A 17,541-nucleotide genomic window follows, 5' to 3' on the forward strand; every position below is an offset into this window, starting at 1 on the left:
TTTAAATGAGCAAGGAATCTAGATGTTTCTTCAAGGAAGATATGTGAATAGCAAAAAAACACATGAAGAGCTGCTCAACATTATTAGCCATCAGGGAAGTGCACATCAAAACCACAATAAAATATCACTTCATACCCACCAGGAGTTTGGAATCAAAAAGACAGATAACAAAAAGCACTGGCGAGGGTATAGAGAATTCAGAGCCCTCATACACTGCTGGTGGGAATGAAAAGTAGTGCAGCCACTTTGGGCAACAGTTTGGAAGTTCCTCAAATGATCAAACACAGAGTTACCTATGACCCAGCAATTCTACTCCTAGGTACCTACCCAAGAGAAATGAAAATATATGTCCACACTAAAACCTGTACACAAATTTTATAGCAGCATTATTCATAACAGCCAAAAGGTGTAAACAACCCAAATGTCCAGCAACTGATAAATGGATACAGAAAATGTGATACACGAAGGAATATATGACCACAGAAAGGGATTAAGTACTGACACACACTACAACATGGATGAAGCTTGATAATGTTAAGTAAAGAAGCCAGTGATGACAGTCCGCATATTGTAGGATTCATGTATATGAGATGTCCAGAAAGGAAAATCTATAGAGACAGAGAATACATTAGTGGTTGCTTAGTGCTGGGGGTGGGGGAGGGGTGCAATAGGTAAAGAATACGGGGTTTCTGTTTTTGGGGGGGTTCTTTTTGAGGTGGTGAAAACATTCTAAAATTGTCTGTGGTGATGGTGGTGCATATCTATGAATATACTAAAGACCACTGAATTGTACACTTTAAATGGGTAAGCTGTATGTGAATTATACCTCAATAAAGCTGTTAAAGCCAGATATTAAGTAACATTTAAGTTTGTGAACAGGCTAAAGTTTAAAACAATTATCTTCTTCTGTATGAAGATTAAAATGAGTAAATCTTCTACCAAAAAAGATCTTATGGAACTAGTTCATAACAAATTTAGAATTTGCCAGGGGGAAAAAATCATACTCAACAGTGGAACAAGTGAGAAACAGAATTTTCCCTTGCTGGGGATTTTTAAGGAGGAGACAAACAACTGTCTGTTTTCGACTGCTTGGTGGAAAGGTAGAGTCTGAATTAGGAGTGGTTAAGGTTCAGCTCGGTTCTGTCGTCCTGAAAAAAATCAGAACAAAAATGTTGTCAGTCTGAGGACCGCAGGAAAGTCGTGAATTAAGTGATTGTTCATAAACCTGCCATCTGAGGGCATAGGTTTAGGACATCACCCAATTTCCCCTGCACGCTCATCTTTCAGCAGATTTTAAACACAGCAGACATGAACAAGCATGGAAGGCAAAGGGAACCTGCCTTGCCTCTCCCAACGCCTCACCCAGACCACTGCCTCTCTCCACCAAACATAACAGACTCCGAGCGTGGGCATCTGTTACCCTCCAGAGCTATCTGTTTGCTTTCACCTATTTTTATTCAAGGGTTTATGAACAGTAAAACAGCTCCACATTGAACTTGGCTATTTGAATGTAAAGCAGGACTGAAACTGTGAATAGAAGGAACAGAAAACAACTACTGGTTTAATCAAAGCACGAAGTCGGCAGAGAAACAATTATGAAACGAGACTTCAGAGACTCAACAGGAAATGCATTTTGCAATATGAATTCCGACATAGGCTTAGGACGGAAAGCGTGGTAATTCCACCTGCCGTCTCCAGGGGGCACTGTGACCACGGGCTGCTGGGTTTTCCCACAAGGATAGTAAAACCTTCACTGCCTGAATGACCGAGATTAAGCAGTGTGTGTTCTAAATCCCTAATGAGGCGTGGAGTGATGGGAGGCTTTGGATATAAGCAGCATTTCCTGTCTTAAACATGAGAGCTCACAATGGGACTTAATCTTTTCCTTTCTCTAGCTTCTTCATGCATCTTTTCCTTGGATGGCGAGGAGATGTTAATGATGGAACAAAACGTTTATTATATAATTTTAAAAATGAGGAAACTCTCTGTCCCTTTCTTTATCTCACTTTTAGCAGGTTCCATGGTTCCCTCAATGAGGCTTATGTACTTCATCCAGGCACCTAACCCATCTCACTACCTCGGCTACTCACTTGTGCCGCACTTTTCCTGAGTAGCCACTGTAACGCAGGCCCATTACCAGGCAAGTGGGGAAGGACAACTAAACCCAGGTCCCGCTCTCAAAGGGTTTACGGTCTAACAAAGCAGAGCTGTCTATGAGGCCGAAAGTCAAAAAGACAGCAAAGACAAGCAGTTGGATGGAGCATGGGCTCTGGAGCCAAAGAGACCCTGGTTCAAATCCTGCCCAGGCCTTTTACTGTGATGGTCCTCGGCAAACAGTTCAACATCACTGCACAGGGAAGCATCAGTACCTGTGCTTCCTAGGGCTGCTGTGAGGACTGAGTTAAGAAAGTCCTAGAATAGTGCCTGGCACACAGTCTGTGCCCCCAGTACGGTGCAGGGGTGAAGAATATCCTGATTCTGCTACGTATCAGCTGTATGACCTTGGGGACATTCACCTAATCTACCTGGGCCTTGAGTTTCCTCGCCAATAGAATGGGAATAATAATGAACCTGCCCTCAGTGGGGTTGTCTGGAGACCGATGTGGTAACATGAATCTAAAGCACTTAGATGGGACTTCTGTGGTGGTGCAGTGATTAAGAATCCACCTGCCAATGCAGGGGACACGGGTTCAAGCCCTGGTCCGGGAAGATCCCACATGCCGTGGAGCAGCTAAGCCCATGCACCACAACTACTGAAGCCTGTGTGCCTAGAGCCTGTGCTCCGCAACAAGAGAAGCCACCGTAATGAGAAGCCCGCGAACCACAACGAAGAGTAGCCCCCGCTCGCCGCAACTAGAGAAAGGCTGCGTGCAGCAACGAAGACCCAAAACAGCCAAAAATAAATAAATAAATTTATAAAGAAAAAAAAGAGATGTAAAGGGAGAAGGAAGGAAGGAAACCCACGATCCAGTTTCAAAATAAAAAACACAGATGCAGAGAGCAATTTTCTAAAGAGCTGATGCTCCAAAGAGGCTGGCTTAGGGGCTGACAGGAAAAAGTCACCAGAGTAAGAAAGATAACACTGGCATGAGGATTCCCAGAGGCAGGGGAGAGTGACCAGAAAAGCCTGTACGATGAAATGCAAAGACAATGGCATTCCGGCCTCTGTGGGGGGAACGGCGGCCTGTGGGGAAGGGCTGGCACATCTGTAAGTCCTTCCACACGAAGCGGACACAGCCCTGCTTCGGGCCTGCTGGCCCTGCTCACAGGCCTGTCGGTACGCGGCTCTCTGCCCTCTGTAGGGCTCTCTGCTGCAGCCGGCAACGGCCTTCCAGCTTGGACTGGAGAAGTTGAAGGAGTCCCATTCGGTCCCTGTTTAGTTTTCTTGTGCATAACCTGGGATGCAGCCTGGTGTGGTGGAAAGGATGCTGGCCTGGAGCATCAGAAGACACGGTCTCCACCAGAGCTGGGACACTAACTGGATGTGTCAGCATTAAGGAGGGGCCTCACTTCTGGGAACCTTGATTTCCTTGTTCCATACGGGGGACAGCAGCGGCTCTGCCTCCTCAGGGGTAAATGCAAAGGTCAAATGAGCTGATACATTCTGCACCCCCAAGCACTACCCGAATGTGAACTACTGCAAACGGGGTGACCTTTGACAAAACTGTCACCCCCTAGGCCTGTGTTTCCTGAGTGGTAAAATGGGACACACTCCTGCCTTACTGTGCTGTTAACAATGGTTAAATATAATCACCACATAAACGCTTAAAACGGCACTTGGCAAAAAAAGGATCTACTATATGTTCATGATTATTTTTCTTGCTGGAACTGTGACCCCTATGACCCCAACATGTAATTTTAAGTCTGCATAGCAGGATTCTATGGAATGAAATTAATTCGTCTTCAAATTAATTCAGCCCTGTATCCAACTGCAGGGCTGTTTATATCCAAGATATCATATGTGTGAAAGCTCCAGTTCATGCCCGGGCCAATTAGCACAAATGAGATCGGCTCTGATTTCCAGGCTGGTCCGTCAGCTTCTCTCTGCTCCGTGGCTGCGGCTAGGACTCTCATACCACTCGGCTCTTCCAAAAACGTATGCGGTGAGTAGAGAGGAAAAGTGGCATCAAACACCCTCTGCTGTGCCCTGAGTGGGCATCTCAGCACGGCAGCCACTACAAGCTATCCCCTCTCCTCCTGATTTTTTCTTTTCTTTTTTTTAAAATAATACTGTGTATTCCTGGAATTTTCTATGTGGACAACACATTACTATGGCAATGTTTTGTCTTGTTTTGTTTTGAAAGAAAGGAAAAAAAGCACAATTAGTCTCCAGGGCTTCCAGATGAAAAAGTGAATCAATTGGTGAAAACCCAACATGGTTCTGGAAAAAACAACTTTAAGCATCCATTCAGGAATGACTATATCACTGGCATCCTCTTCCCATGTGAATTTCTAAATATGGAAAAAGGACAGCTCAAGAGAACAGTTCTAACAAGAAAAAAAGGGAGGAAAGTTAAGAAGAGTGGGTTTCTCTCAAGTAGTCATTTTAAAGTACACTTATTTGATGGTTTTATTTCTCAAACACAGCGCAAATTTAAAGCAAACACAAAGTGTTTCCAGACACTGCCTCCCTGTTTGAATCACCCATCGTGAACTTGCTACCAGGTTAGGCACTAGAGTTACAGCAATAAAAACGGCTATTCCCCCAAAACGCCGCATTTTTAAAATGTAGAGGAAACCAATTCCAAAGGCAGAATGAAGGGAAGAGCTGATCTAAAGGGACAGGGAGAGTCTGAGATTCTGCAGCAGCTGCAGAGCAGCAAACCCCCTGCAGAAGCCACTGATCCAACACCCCAAGGGGCAGGATGCAGAGAGTCAGGACATCCCTAAATGAACCATGACACTGAGAACAACATTGGTTTTGAGAAAATCAAGAAGTGAGAGTTGGGTTCCGATGTGCCAAGGTTATAATACCCACTTGGCCAATGGCCCAGACGCAATCTGTACAGAATGGAAATAACAAGAAGTCCTGCTGAATGACTGAGTAGGACCAGAGTCCTGGGGAATGCGCTCCCATCACCAACCACATCACTTCTACCTTTATTTCAAGGCAAAAACTGTAATAGGAAAATTTACAACAGAAGCAAAAATGGGTAAAATAGGGAGTTTAGGGCTTCCCTGGTGGCACAGTGGTTGAGAGTCTGCCTGCCAATGCAGGGGATGCGGGTTCGTGCCCAGGTCTGGGAGGGTCCCACGTGCCACGGAGTGGCTGGGCCCATGAGCCACGGCCGCTGAGCCTGTGCTCCGCAACGGGAGAAGCCACAACAGTGAGAGGCCCGCGTACCGCAAAAAAAAAAAAAAAAGGGGGAGTTTATTTTTGTTGATTTCCACAGGAGTTTAAGACTGATTTGAGAAAAGGGAAAAGTGTCCATTTAAACTTCATCATTTGGGACCAATCAGAACATCTAGGTAAAGGCAAATAAGATGCTCCTCCTGCAAGATCTTTCCCTCTCCCAGACTCTGGAAGAACCAGTCAGGCAGCGCCACTGTCTGAATTCGCCAGTTTTTGCATCTGTGTTTGCAGATAATGGACAGTGTTGAATCAACATCATTCACTAAACTTGCCTTGCCTGCTCTTGTATTTATTTATTTATTTTTGGCCGCACCACTCAGCTTGTGGGATCTTAGTTCCCTCACCAGGGATTGAACCCAGGCCCTCAGCAGTGAAAGTACAGAGTTCTAACCACTGGTCCGCCAGGGGATTCCCCTTGGCTGCGCTTTGTATTATTTAAACACTGTTATTTTCCTAGAGCTAAAATTTTCCCAAGTAAAATACTTAACAGCTACAATCGTTAAAACTCTCTGTGAGGAGAGTTAGAAAAAAGAACTCACAGTACCAAAAATCTGGAAAACCTAGGAGCAGAGTATCGTTTCTGGGAAGAGGGGTTTATATCATTGCTATCTGCTCATACAAAACATCACTTCAAAAGTAGTACACCATGGGGCTTCCCTGGTGGCACAGTGGTTGAGAGTCTGCCGGCCGATGCAGGGGACACGGGTTCGTGCCCCGGTCTGGGAAGATCCCACATGCCGTGGAGCAGCTGGGCCCGTGAGCCATGGCCGCTGAGCCTGCGCGTCCAGAGCCTGTGCTCCGCAACGGGAGAGGCCACAACAGTGAGAGGCCTGGGTACCGGGAAAAAAAAAAAAAAAAAAGTAGTACACCAGGACTCCCCTGGCGGTCCAGTGGTGAAGAGTTCATGCTTCCACTGCAGGGGGCACAGGTTCCGATCCCTGGTTGGGGAACTAAGATCCCACATTACATGCCAAGCAATGCGGCCAAAAAAAAAAGAAAAGAAAAGGTAGTACACCAAAGGCAAACCATGCCAATATAATTTACTTTTTGGCCGCTTAAAGAAGCCATCTCTAAAAGATGGAGGAATGTACCATAAGGCTGGCATTCCCTCTCTAAAACTGCAATCAATGTAACATGACTGCCACAGAATCAATTCTCACACAGTGAATAAATCACTGCTTAAATGCAGAGGACATAATGGAATTATACTATAAACACAAAAAGTATTTTTTTTAATTAAGTTAATCGTTTTACAGATCATTTGGTAAATTGGTTCTACTCTGTTTTTTTCTACTGAATTATTTGCTAAAGATATTCTTACTACCATGAATCCACTATAAGTATATATCAAAACTCACTGTAAAAAAACAGTAACTCATTATACTTCCTGGATCCTCTCCATTGGCTTGTTTTATTTAATTTAGTTTTTTAAGCATGTAAGGCAACTGAGGCTGAGAGCATTTAAGTGACCTGGGCTTATCTCAGCATCCTTTCTCTACTGGAGCTGGACCTTGATATCCATCTACAGTTGCAGGTCCTGGGCTATTATTACCAGGAGGCTACGCTTGGGAAACTACAGAGAACTTTTCTGCTTTTTTTTTTTTTTAAATTAATAATGTTGCTGTTTGAAATCATTTGATTTGTTGTACACTGGTCTTTCATCTTCAGGAGAACAAAAAAGAAAATGAGGTATTAAGAAACGGGTGGGGAGAGGGCATACGGCAAAAGCAAGAAGAACTATAATTCTGCAGCCTGTGGAAGGAAAAACCACATTCATGCAAGATAGACAAAATGAAAAGCCAGAGGACTTCATACCTGATGAAGGAACAAGATAAAACCCCATAAAAACAATTAAATGAAGTGGAGATAGGCAACCTTCCAGAAAAAGAATTCAGAATAATGATAGCGAAGATGATCCAGGACCTCGGAAAAAGGATGCAGGCAAAGATCAAGAAGATGCAAGAAATGTTTAACAAAGATCTAGAAGAATTAAAGAACAAACAAACAGAGATGAACAATCTAATAACTGAAATGAAAACTACACTAGAAGGAATCAATAGCAGAATAACTGAGACAGAAGAACAGACAAGTGACCTGGAAGACAGAATGGTGGAATTCACTGCCATGGAACAGAATAAAGAAAAAAGAATGAAAAGAAATGAAGACAGCCTAAGAGACCTCTGGGACAATATTAAACGCAACAACATTCGCATTATAGGGGTCTCAGAAGGAGGAGAGAGAAAGGACCAGAGAAAATATTTGAAGAGATTATAGTCGAAAACTTCCCTAACATGGGAAAGCAAATAACCACCCAAGTCCAGGAAGCACAGAGACCCAGGCACGATAAACCCAAGAAGGAACACACCAAGACACACAGTAATCAAACTGACAAAAATTAAAGACAAAAATTATTGAAAGCAACAAGGGAAAAACGACAAACAACACACAAGGGAACTCTCATAAGGTTAACAGGTGATTTCTCAGCAGAAACTCTACAAGCCAGAAGGGAGCGGTATGATATATTTAAAGTGATGAAAGGGAAGAACCTACAACCAAGATTACTCTACCTGGCAAGGATCTCATTCAGATTTGACAGAGAAATCAAAAGCTTTAGAGACAAGCAAAAGCTAAGAGAATTCAGCACCACCAAACCAGCTCTACAACAAATGCTAAAGGAACTTCTCTAAGTGGGAAACACAAGAGAAGAAAAGGATCTACAAAAACAAACCCATAACAATTAAGAAAATGGTCATAGGAACATACATATCGATAATTACCTTAAACGTGAACAAATTAAATGCTCCAACCAAAAGACACAGGTTTGCTGAATGGATACAAACACAAGATCCATATATATGCTGTCTACAAGAGACCTACTTCAGACCTAGGGACACATACAGACTGAAAGTGAGGGGATGGAAAAAGATATTCCGTGCAAATGGAAATCAAAAGAAAGCTGGAGTATCAATACTCATTATCAGATAAAATAGACTTTAAAATAAAGAATGTTACAAGAGACAAGGAAGGACACTACATAATGCTCAAGGGATCAATCCAAGAAGACGATATAACAATTATAAATATACACGCACCCAACATAGGAGCACCTCAAGACATAAGGCAACTGCTAACAGCTATAAAAGAGGAAATCGACAGTAACACAATAATAGTGGGGGCCTTTAACACCTCACTTACACCAATGGACAGATCATCCAGACAGAAAATTAATAAGGAAACACAAGCTTTAAATGACACAACAGACCAGATAGATTTAATTGATATTTATAGGACATTCCATCCCAAAACAGCAGATTACACTTTCTTCTCAAGTGCACACGGAACATTCTCTAGGATAGATCATATCTTGGGTCACAAATCAAGCCTCAGTAAATTTAAGAAAATTGAAATCATATCAAGCATCTTTTCCAACCACAACACTATGAGATTAGAAATCAATTACAGGGAAGAAAACGTAAAAAGCACAAACATATGGAGGCTAAACAATAAGTTACTAAATAACCAAGAGATCACTGAAGAAATCAAAGAGGAAATCAAAAAATATCTAGAGACAAATGACAAGGAAAACACAATGATCCAAAACCTATGGGATGCAGCAAAAGCAGTTCTAAGAGGGAAGTTTACAGCAATACAATCCTACCTCAAGAAACAAGAAAAATCTCAAACAATCTAACCTTACACCTAAAGGAGCTACAGAAAGAAGAAAAAACAAAACCCAAAGTTATCAGAAGGAAAGAAATCATAAAGATCAGAGCAGAAATAAATGAAATACAAACAAAGAAAACAATAGCAAAGATCAATAAAACTAAAAGCTGGTTCTTTGAGAAGATAAACAAAATTGATAAAACTTTAGCTAGACTCATCAAGAAAAAGAGGGAGAGGACTCCCATCAAAAAAATTAGAAATGAAAAAGGAGAAGTTACAACAGACACCGTGGAAATACAAAGCATCATAAGAGACTACTACAAGCAACTCTATGCCAATAAAATGGACAACCTGGAAGAAATGGACAAATTCTTAGAAAGGTATAACCTTCCAAGACTGAACCAGGAAGAAACAGAAAATATGAACAGACCAATCACAAGGAATGAAATTGAAACTGTGATTAAAAATCTTCCAACAGGGCTTCCCTGGTGGCGCAGTGGTTGAGAGTCCGCCTGCCGATGCAGGGGACACAGGTTCGTGCCCCGGTCCGGGAAGATCCCACGTGCCGCAGAGCAGCTGGGCCTGTGAGCCATGGCCGCTGAGCCTGTGCGTCTGGAGCCTGTGCTCCGCAACGGGAGAGGCCACAACAGTGAGAGGCCCGCATACCGCAAAAAAAAAATAAAATCTTCCAACAAACAGAAGTCCAGGACCAGACGGCTTCACAGGTGAATTCTATCAAACATTTAGAGAAGAGCTAACACCCATCCTTCTCAAACTCTTCCAAAAAATTGCAGAGGAAGGTACACTCACAAACTCATTCTATGAGGCCACCATCACCTTGATACCAAAACCAGACAAAGATAGTACAAATATGAAAATTACAGACCAATATCACTGATGAATATAGATGCAAAACTCCTCAACAAAATACTATCAAACAGAATCCAACAACACATTAAAAGGATCATACACCATGATCAAGTGGGATTTATCCCAGGGATGCAAGGATTCTTCAATATATGCAAATCAACCAATGTGATACACCATGTTAACAAACTGAAGAAGCAAAACCATACGATCATCTCAAGAGATGCAGAAAAAGCTTTTGACAAAATTCAACACCCATTTATGATAAAAACTCTCCAGAGAAAAGGGAACCCTCTTGCACTGTTTGTGGGAATGTAAATTGATACAGCCACTATGGAGAACAGTATGGAGCTTCCTTAAAAAACTAAAAATAGAACTACCATATGACCCAGCAATCCCACTACTGGGCATATACCCTGGGAAAACCGTAATTCAAAAAGTCATATACCACAATGTTTACTGCAGCTCTATTTACAATAGCCAGGACATGGAAGCAACCTAAGTGTCCATCAGCAGATGAATGGATAAAGAAGATGTGGCATGTATATACAATGGAATGTTACTCAGCCATAAAAAGAAACGAAACTGAGTTACTTGTAGTGAGGTGGATGGACCTAGAGTCTGTCATACAGAGTGAAGTAAGTCAGAAAGAGAAAAACAAATACCATATGCTAACACATATATATGGAATCTTAAAAAAAAAAAAAAAAAAAAAGGTCCTGAAGAACCTAGGGGCAGGACAGGAATAAAGATGCAGACGTAGAGAATGGATTTGAGGACACGGGGAGTGGGAAGGGTAAGCTGGGATGAAGTGAAAGAGTGGCATGGACATATATACACTACCAGATGTTAAACAGATAGCTAGTGGGAAGCAGCCGCATAGCACTGGGAGATCAGCTCAGTGCTCTGTTACCACCTAGAGGGGTGGGATAGGGAGAGTGTGAGGGAGACGCAAAAGAGGGAGGAGATATGGTGATATATGTATACGTATAGGTGATTCACTTTGTTATAAAGCAGAAACTAACACACCATTGTAAAGCAATTATACTCTAATAACAATGTAAAAAAAATAAAAAATAATAATAATTTAAAAAACTCTCCAGAAAGTGGGCAGAGAGGGAACCTACCTCAACATAATGAAGGCCATTTATGACAAACCCACAGCAAACATCACTCTCAATGGTGAAAAACTGAAAGCATTTCCTCTAAGATCAGGAACAACACAAGGCTGCCCACTCTCACCACTATTATTCAACATCGCTTTGGAAGTCCTGGCCATGGCAATCAGAGAAGAAAAATAAATAAAAGGCATACAAATTGGAAAAGAAAAATTAAAACTGTCACTGTTTGCAAATGACATGATACTATACATAGAGAATCCTAAAGGTGCCACCAGAAAACTACTAGAGCTAATCAGTGAATCTGGTAAAGTTGCAGGATACAGAATTAATGCACAGAAATCTCCTGCATTCCTATACACTAACAACGAAAGATCAGGAAGAGAAATGAAGGAAACAATCCATTCACCATTGCAACAAAAAGAATAAAAACCTAGGAATAAACCTACGTAAGGAGGTAAAAGACCTATACTCAGAAAACTATAAGACACTGATGAAAGGAATCAAAGATGACACAAACAGATGGAGAGATATACCATGTTCTTGGATTGCAAGAATCAATGTTGTGAAAATGACTATACTACCCAAAGCAATCTACAGATTCAATGCAATCCCTATCAAATTACCAGTGGTATTTTTTACAGAACTAGAACAAAAAATCTTAAAATTTGTATGGAGACACAAAAGATCCTGAATAGCCAAAGCAGTGTTGAGGGGAAAATAACAGAGCTGGAGGAATCAGTCTCCCTGACTTCAGACTATACTACAAAACTACAGTCATCAAGACAATATGGTACCGGCACAAAAACAGAAACATAGATCAATGGAACAGGATAGAAAGCCCAGAGATAAGCCCATGCACCTATGGTCAACTAATCTATGACAAAGGAGGCAAGGCTATACCATGGAGAAAAGACAGTCTCTTCAATAAGTGGTGCTGGGAAAACTGGACAGTTACATGTAAAAGAATGAAATTAGAACACTCCCTAACACCATACACAAAAATAAACTCAAAATGGATTAGAGACCTAAATGTAAGACTGGACACTATAAAACTGTTGGAGGAAAACATAGGAAGAACACTCTTTAACATAAATCACAGAAAGATCTTTTTTGATCCACCTCCTAGAGTAATGGAAATAAAAATAAACAAATGGGACCTAATGAAACGTAAAAGTTTTTGCAAAGCAAAGGAAACTACAAACAAGACAAAAAGACAACCCTCAGAATGGGAGAAAATATTTGCAAATGAATCAACGGACAAAGGATTAATCTCCAAAATATATAAACAGCTCATGCAGCTCAATACTACAAAAAGAAACAACCCAATCAGAAAATGGGCAGAAGACCTAAATAGACATTTCTCCAAAGAAGACATACAGATAGCCAAGAAGCACATGAAAAGCTGGTCAACATCACAAATTATTAGAGAAATGCAAATCAAAACTACAATGAGGTATCACCTCACACCGGTTAGAATGGGCATCATCAGAAAATCTACAAACAACAAATGCTGGAGAGGGTGTGTAGAAAAGGGAACCCTCTTGCACTGTTGGTGGGAATGTAAATTGATACAGCCACTATGGAGAACAGTATGGAGGTTCCTTAAAAAACTAAAAATAGAACTACCATATGACCCAGCAATCCCACTACTGGGCATATACCCAGAGAAAACCATAATTCAAAAAGACACATGCACCCCAATGTTCATTGCAGCACTATTTACAATAGCCAGGACATGGAAGCAACCTAAATGCCCATCGACAGATGAATGGATAAAGAAGATGTGGTACGTATATACAACAGAATATTACTCACCCATAAAAAGGAAGAAAATTGGGTCATTTGTAGAGACGTGGATGGACCTAGAGACTGTCATACAGAGTGAAGTAAGTCAGAAAGAGAAAAACAAATATTGTATATTAACGCATATATGTGGAACCTAGAAAAATGGTACAGACGAACTGGTTTGCAGGGCGGAAATAGAGACACAGATGTAGAGAACAAATGTGGGGAAAGTGGCAGGGATGGGGGTGGTGGTGATATGAATTGGGAGATTGGGATTGACATATATACACTTATATGCATAAAATAGAGAACTAATAAGAACCTGCTGTATAAAAAATAAATAAAATAAAATTCAAAAATAAAAAAAAAGAAGCAGGTGGGGTAGAAGATCAAATACTTCTTTAAAATTTTATTTCAACTGCTGAGTTGTTAAAGCATTTTGTAATTACCCCAATAATAATAACAAATTATTTGGGAGACATTAAGTGATTAAAATATCAGCACCATAGTTAAGGGAGTGAAAAAAAACTAGGAGGAAGGTTTATCCCAAAGCATTATTTAATTTACAAAATGTTCACTCTGGCAATACCAATAACGGGGCAACGTCAGAGGATTCTGGGACAATGGTGGTGTCAGTGGCAGCACGGTTTTGGGATCTTCCCAAGTCCCTCAAGAAAAACACAGAGCAGGCAGATAACAAAACAAAAACACAGGGACAATATATACACAAAACTAGGTGATAACCCAAATGCAAGTGTGTGGAGGAAAACCACCAACAGCCACACAACCCGTGTGTTGTCGGCCTCTGTGCGAAAAAAATCATAGGGCAGCAATGGGGTGCCCCACAGATCTGAGAAGAGCAGGCCAATATGAAGCCACAACGGAAACGGGAAGAGGCTTTGCCTTCTCCAACAGCAGGTGAGAACAGGGACCTGAAACGAAAAAGGTATGAAGGGGCTGGAGAAATCTAAACCCCAGTACCCTAGACACCAACCAGAGAGGACTCCCTCCTAAGACAGGCCCACACTGAGTGGAAATTCCAAGAAATGGAATCAAATCTGAGCAGGACAGAAATAAGATGGACAAAGGAATCAGAAAGACCAAAAAAAAGCAGGTCAGGAAATCTGACAGCAAGACACCATGTTTCTGAACACTACCTGAAAAGGACAGAAGAGGGAGCTCTGTGAAGTTAGAACAGCTTTATGAAGGAAGCCAGCTTCTGAAAGCTCGGGAAAACTAAATTCACATAAAAATAAGAGAGGGAGAAAAAAGAGAAAAAAAAAAAATCAAGGCTCCAAAATTACTATGAGAAAAAAAGAGAATACATCCCTGCAGACAGTACAAGAATGCTAGTAAGACCAGCTCCAAAGAAAGATAAAAACTATCACACACATTTCGAAAGACATTATTAAGAAAACGATACAAGACAGGAAACATAAATCAGAACTTGAAAAACTCAAAAGTAAGGTGGCGGAAATCAAGAAAAAAAATAGAAATAAAAGGAAAAGTACTTTAGAAACGAAGACTAACAAAGAAGCTAAGAGCAAATAAACATAAATAATGTCCCTAAAGAAATAAAAGGTAAAAAGCAGAAAAATTTTAGCCTAAAAGAAATGAGTAAGAAAAAAAGTTTGGAGAGAAACTGACAAATATCGAAGATAAGTAAATAAGATAAAGCATTTGGATAACAGGAGTCCCTGAAGGGAAAAACCAAAGCAAAGGAACAGAACAAATACTGAAGACTCTAAGTCAATAAAACTTTCCTGGGTTGGGGGGGGGGGGGGGGACGACCGGAAACCATATATTGAAAGAGCACGTCACACACAGAAATACCAACTCAGAATAACCAACAATAGTCTAGTAAAATTACTACATTTTAAGAAAAAAAAATCTTATGAGCATCTATGCAAAAAGAACATATACTCTATAAGGAAAAGAAAATCAGATTTTTTCTGATCATCTGATTTTTTACAGCAACACTTTATGCCAAAAGAAAATGCAATATTTAGATACTCAAGGAAATACTGCAAGCAAAGAATTTTATATCCAGAAAAATTCACCTTTAAGTATAAAGGTCACAACAAGCTATTGTCAATATAGAAGAACTTAGAGAATACAGTTCCCACGAGCCTTTCCTATTTGATTCCATCCCTTGGAACTGCTCCTCAGGGTGGGGCCTGTCCTGGAAGGGAGCCCTCTCTGGTTGGTTTCCAGAGTACTGGGGTCTAGAATCTACTAGAGAAGGAGCTTCAGATGATCCAAGTGCCTTTTTTTTTTTTAAACTGCTTTCAGTAATCATAATGGTGGTGATACTCTTAGTATTTTTAGTGTGAGACTATTGTATGTATACTGTGAAAAAGCAAATGAGATAGATTAGGATATTCTAATTCATCCTGAACTCCTGAGAACCAGGATTCTTGGTGTGAAAGAAAGGAGACAGAGATGTATTATTAAAGAAGTTAGGTAAAAACTATACAGTCCTGAATTTGAACTGGAAAGATTAAGACGAAGTCACAAGGTATTATATCTTTAAATATATATGTATATTCTAGCCAAATTTACTGCAAAGTCTTAAAAACAATGATCGCTGCGGTAACAATGAGCATCCCTAAGCACTCAGAGAGTGATCTAGAAACTCCATTTTCCATTAAAACAAACCAGAGCTTCTGAGAGAAGTGGTGGATTTGAGGTGTGTGGTCAGGCGTGGGCCTGGGACACCTGGACATACAGAAGAGCAAGGAAGCAACAGAAACAAGTAGGGTCACTTCAGAAGGACTCAGGAACTGTGAAGAGGTTCCCATTAACATAGACTGAATCCCCTGAGCTTTGAGAAAAGAATTGTAACAGATTGAAACCCATTCAGTTCAAAATGAAAAGGGGAAAAAAACCTCCAAATGAAAAACTAATTGGTCACCTTCTGAGGAAGATAAAGAACCAATTCATTATTTTGAAAACTGGGTAAATAAAAGGAAAGAATCAAGCATTTACCCTGCTTTCCTATATGAACTATACTCCTGGGTAACTAAATAGTAGATAAGAGAGAGCATCACCTTAAAAATTTTACCAGCTGAAAACTGAAAACAAAATCACAGCATTTAATATCACCATTTTGAGACCCCTTAATGAGTTCCTGGATCTAGGTGCTGGGCATCAATAACTGCACAAATCAAAAAAGAGCAAAAAACCAGGCATCTTGACACCTCGTGCCTCCTGAGGGGAGACCAGAGCACGAGCTCTAGGCTTGTCAAAGAGATGGAATCTGAATCTAATCATGCTCTAGGATCCAGCTGCCAACTCACAGGGAATCTGAAAGACAGAGTAGCAGGTTGAACTGGACCACGAGGGTGCAATCAGCAAACTCTGGACTTCTGGAAGCAACAGGTCAAAGATCTGGCTTCTTCAACAAGAAAAGGATGGCGGAGGAACCTGTAGATTAGGAAAGACTTAAAAGCCATATCAAGTTTTTAGAACTTGGAAGACTAAGCTCTAGCGTCCAGAGACGCACACTTGAGTGATTAAAACCACAAAGAAAGGCAAGGAAGTGAGTTTTACTGGTTACTTGGAGAGGGAGGGGTGGATGGGGACTGGGATGGGGCACAGGGAAGAGACTGAGAAGCCTGGGAAAGTTCCATTTCTTGACCTGGGTGGCAGTCACAGGGTGTTCACTCAGTAATAAACCTCCTAACTCAGTTCACTTTTTTTTTTAATGAATTTATTTATTTTTAATTTATTTAATTTTGGCTGCATTGGGTCTTTGTTGCTGTGGGTGGGCTTTCTCTAGTTGTGGCGAGCGGGGGCTACTCTTTGTTGTGGTGTGCGGGCTTCTCATTGCAGTGGCTTCTCTTGTTGCGGAGCATGGGCTCTAGGCACGTGGGCTCAGTAGTTGTGGCTCGCGGGCTCTAGAGCGCAGGCTCAGTAGTTGTGGTGCACGGGCTTAGTTGCTCCGCGGCATGTGGGATCTTCCTGGACCAGGGATCGAACCCGTGTCCCCTGCGTTGGCAGGCAGATTCCCAACCACTGTGCCACCAGGGAAGTCCCTCAATTCACTTTTTCACTTAATTGAACTCACTTAACTGCTCGTTTAGTGTGTTTTATAATGCAAAGGTTTTTTTTTTAAAGGGCAATGTGACCAATAATGCTGGAGATGGGGAGGGATGGATCAAACCCGCTTCTCCAAGAAAGGTTAAGACTCTCGGTTTAAGATTTGGGCATCAGGTCTAAATACTGTTCCTTCCCCTTAGCAAAATGCGTCTGTAGCCATTCAAACGACCAATTTAGCAAGGCATGTTAAATGGAACAATTCCTTTTAATAGCAGCATATTTCTTTAATACACTTTGGCTGCCAAAATCATGAGATCACAGGAGGAGTTATCCTTAGCCAAAAGTCCATGAGGAAAAATGGGTAAACGTTTAAATGGCACAGTTCAGGAATTAATTTCCTTTTATGTAAAATAACTGTAATTAACAAAGCCTTCCAAACAATGTTTCTAAGTCTGGTTCAGTGCACAGAAAACCAAGAGGGGGATAACCAGAGTGCAGTTCTCGCAGCTCTCCACCTGCCAGGTGTGAGGCTGCCTGAGGGACGACCTGCATCCACTCCAGGCATGACTTCAGGGCTCCCTGTCTGCGCTCTTGCCCAGTCTTTGCAGCAGATGTTGCGCTAGGATTAAAAATGGATCCAAACTCATAATTACATTTGAAGGCTAAGAAGAACATAATCAAGAACAAGAAGCTTCACATTCACAAGTACTC

The 17,541-nt window shown here is 41.3% G+C and overlaps 1 protein-coding gene across 7 annotated transcripts in view; it reads right to left on the reverse strand.

Moving 5' to 3' along the window:
• CORO1C (coronin 1C) overlaps positions 1-17,541 on the reverse strand; it is an 83,727-nt gene that overhangs the window by 12,590 nt on the left and 53,596 nt on the right. The gene's annotated exons all lie outside the window — the stretch shown is intronic.

The sequence above is a fragment of the Phocoena sinus genome, chromosome 14 (assembly GCF_008692025.1).
Source record: "Phocoena sinus isolate mPhoSin1 chromosome 14, mPhoSin1.pri, whole genome shotgun sequence".
NCBI classification, from domain to species: Eukaryota; Metazoa; Chordata; class Mammalia; order Artiodactyla; family Phocoenidae; genus Phocoena; species Phocoena sinus.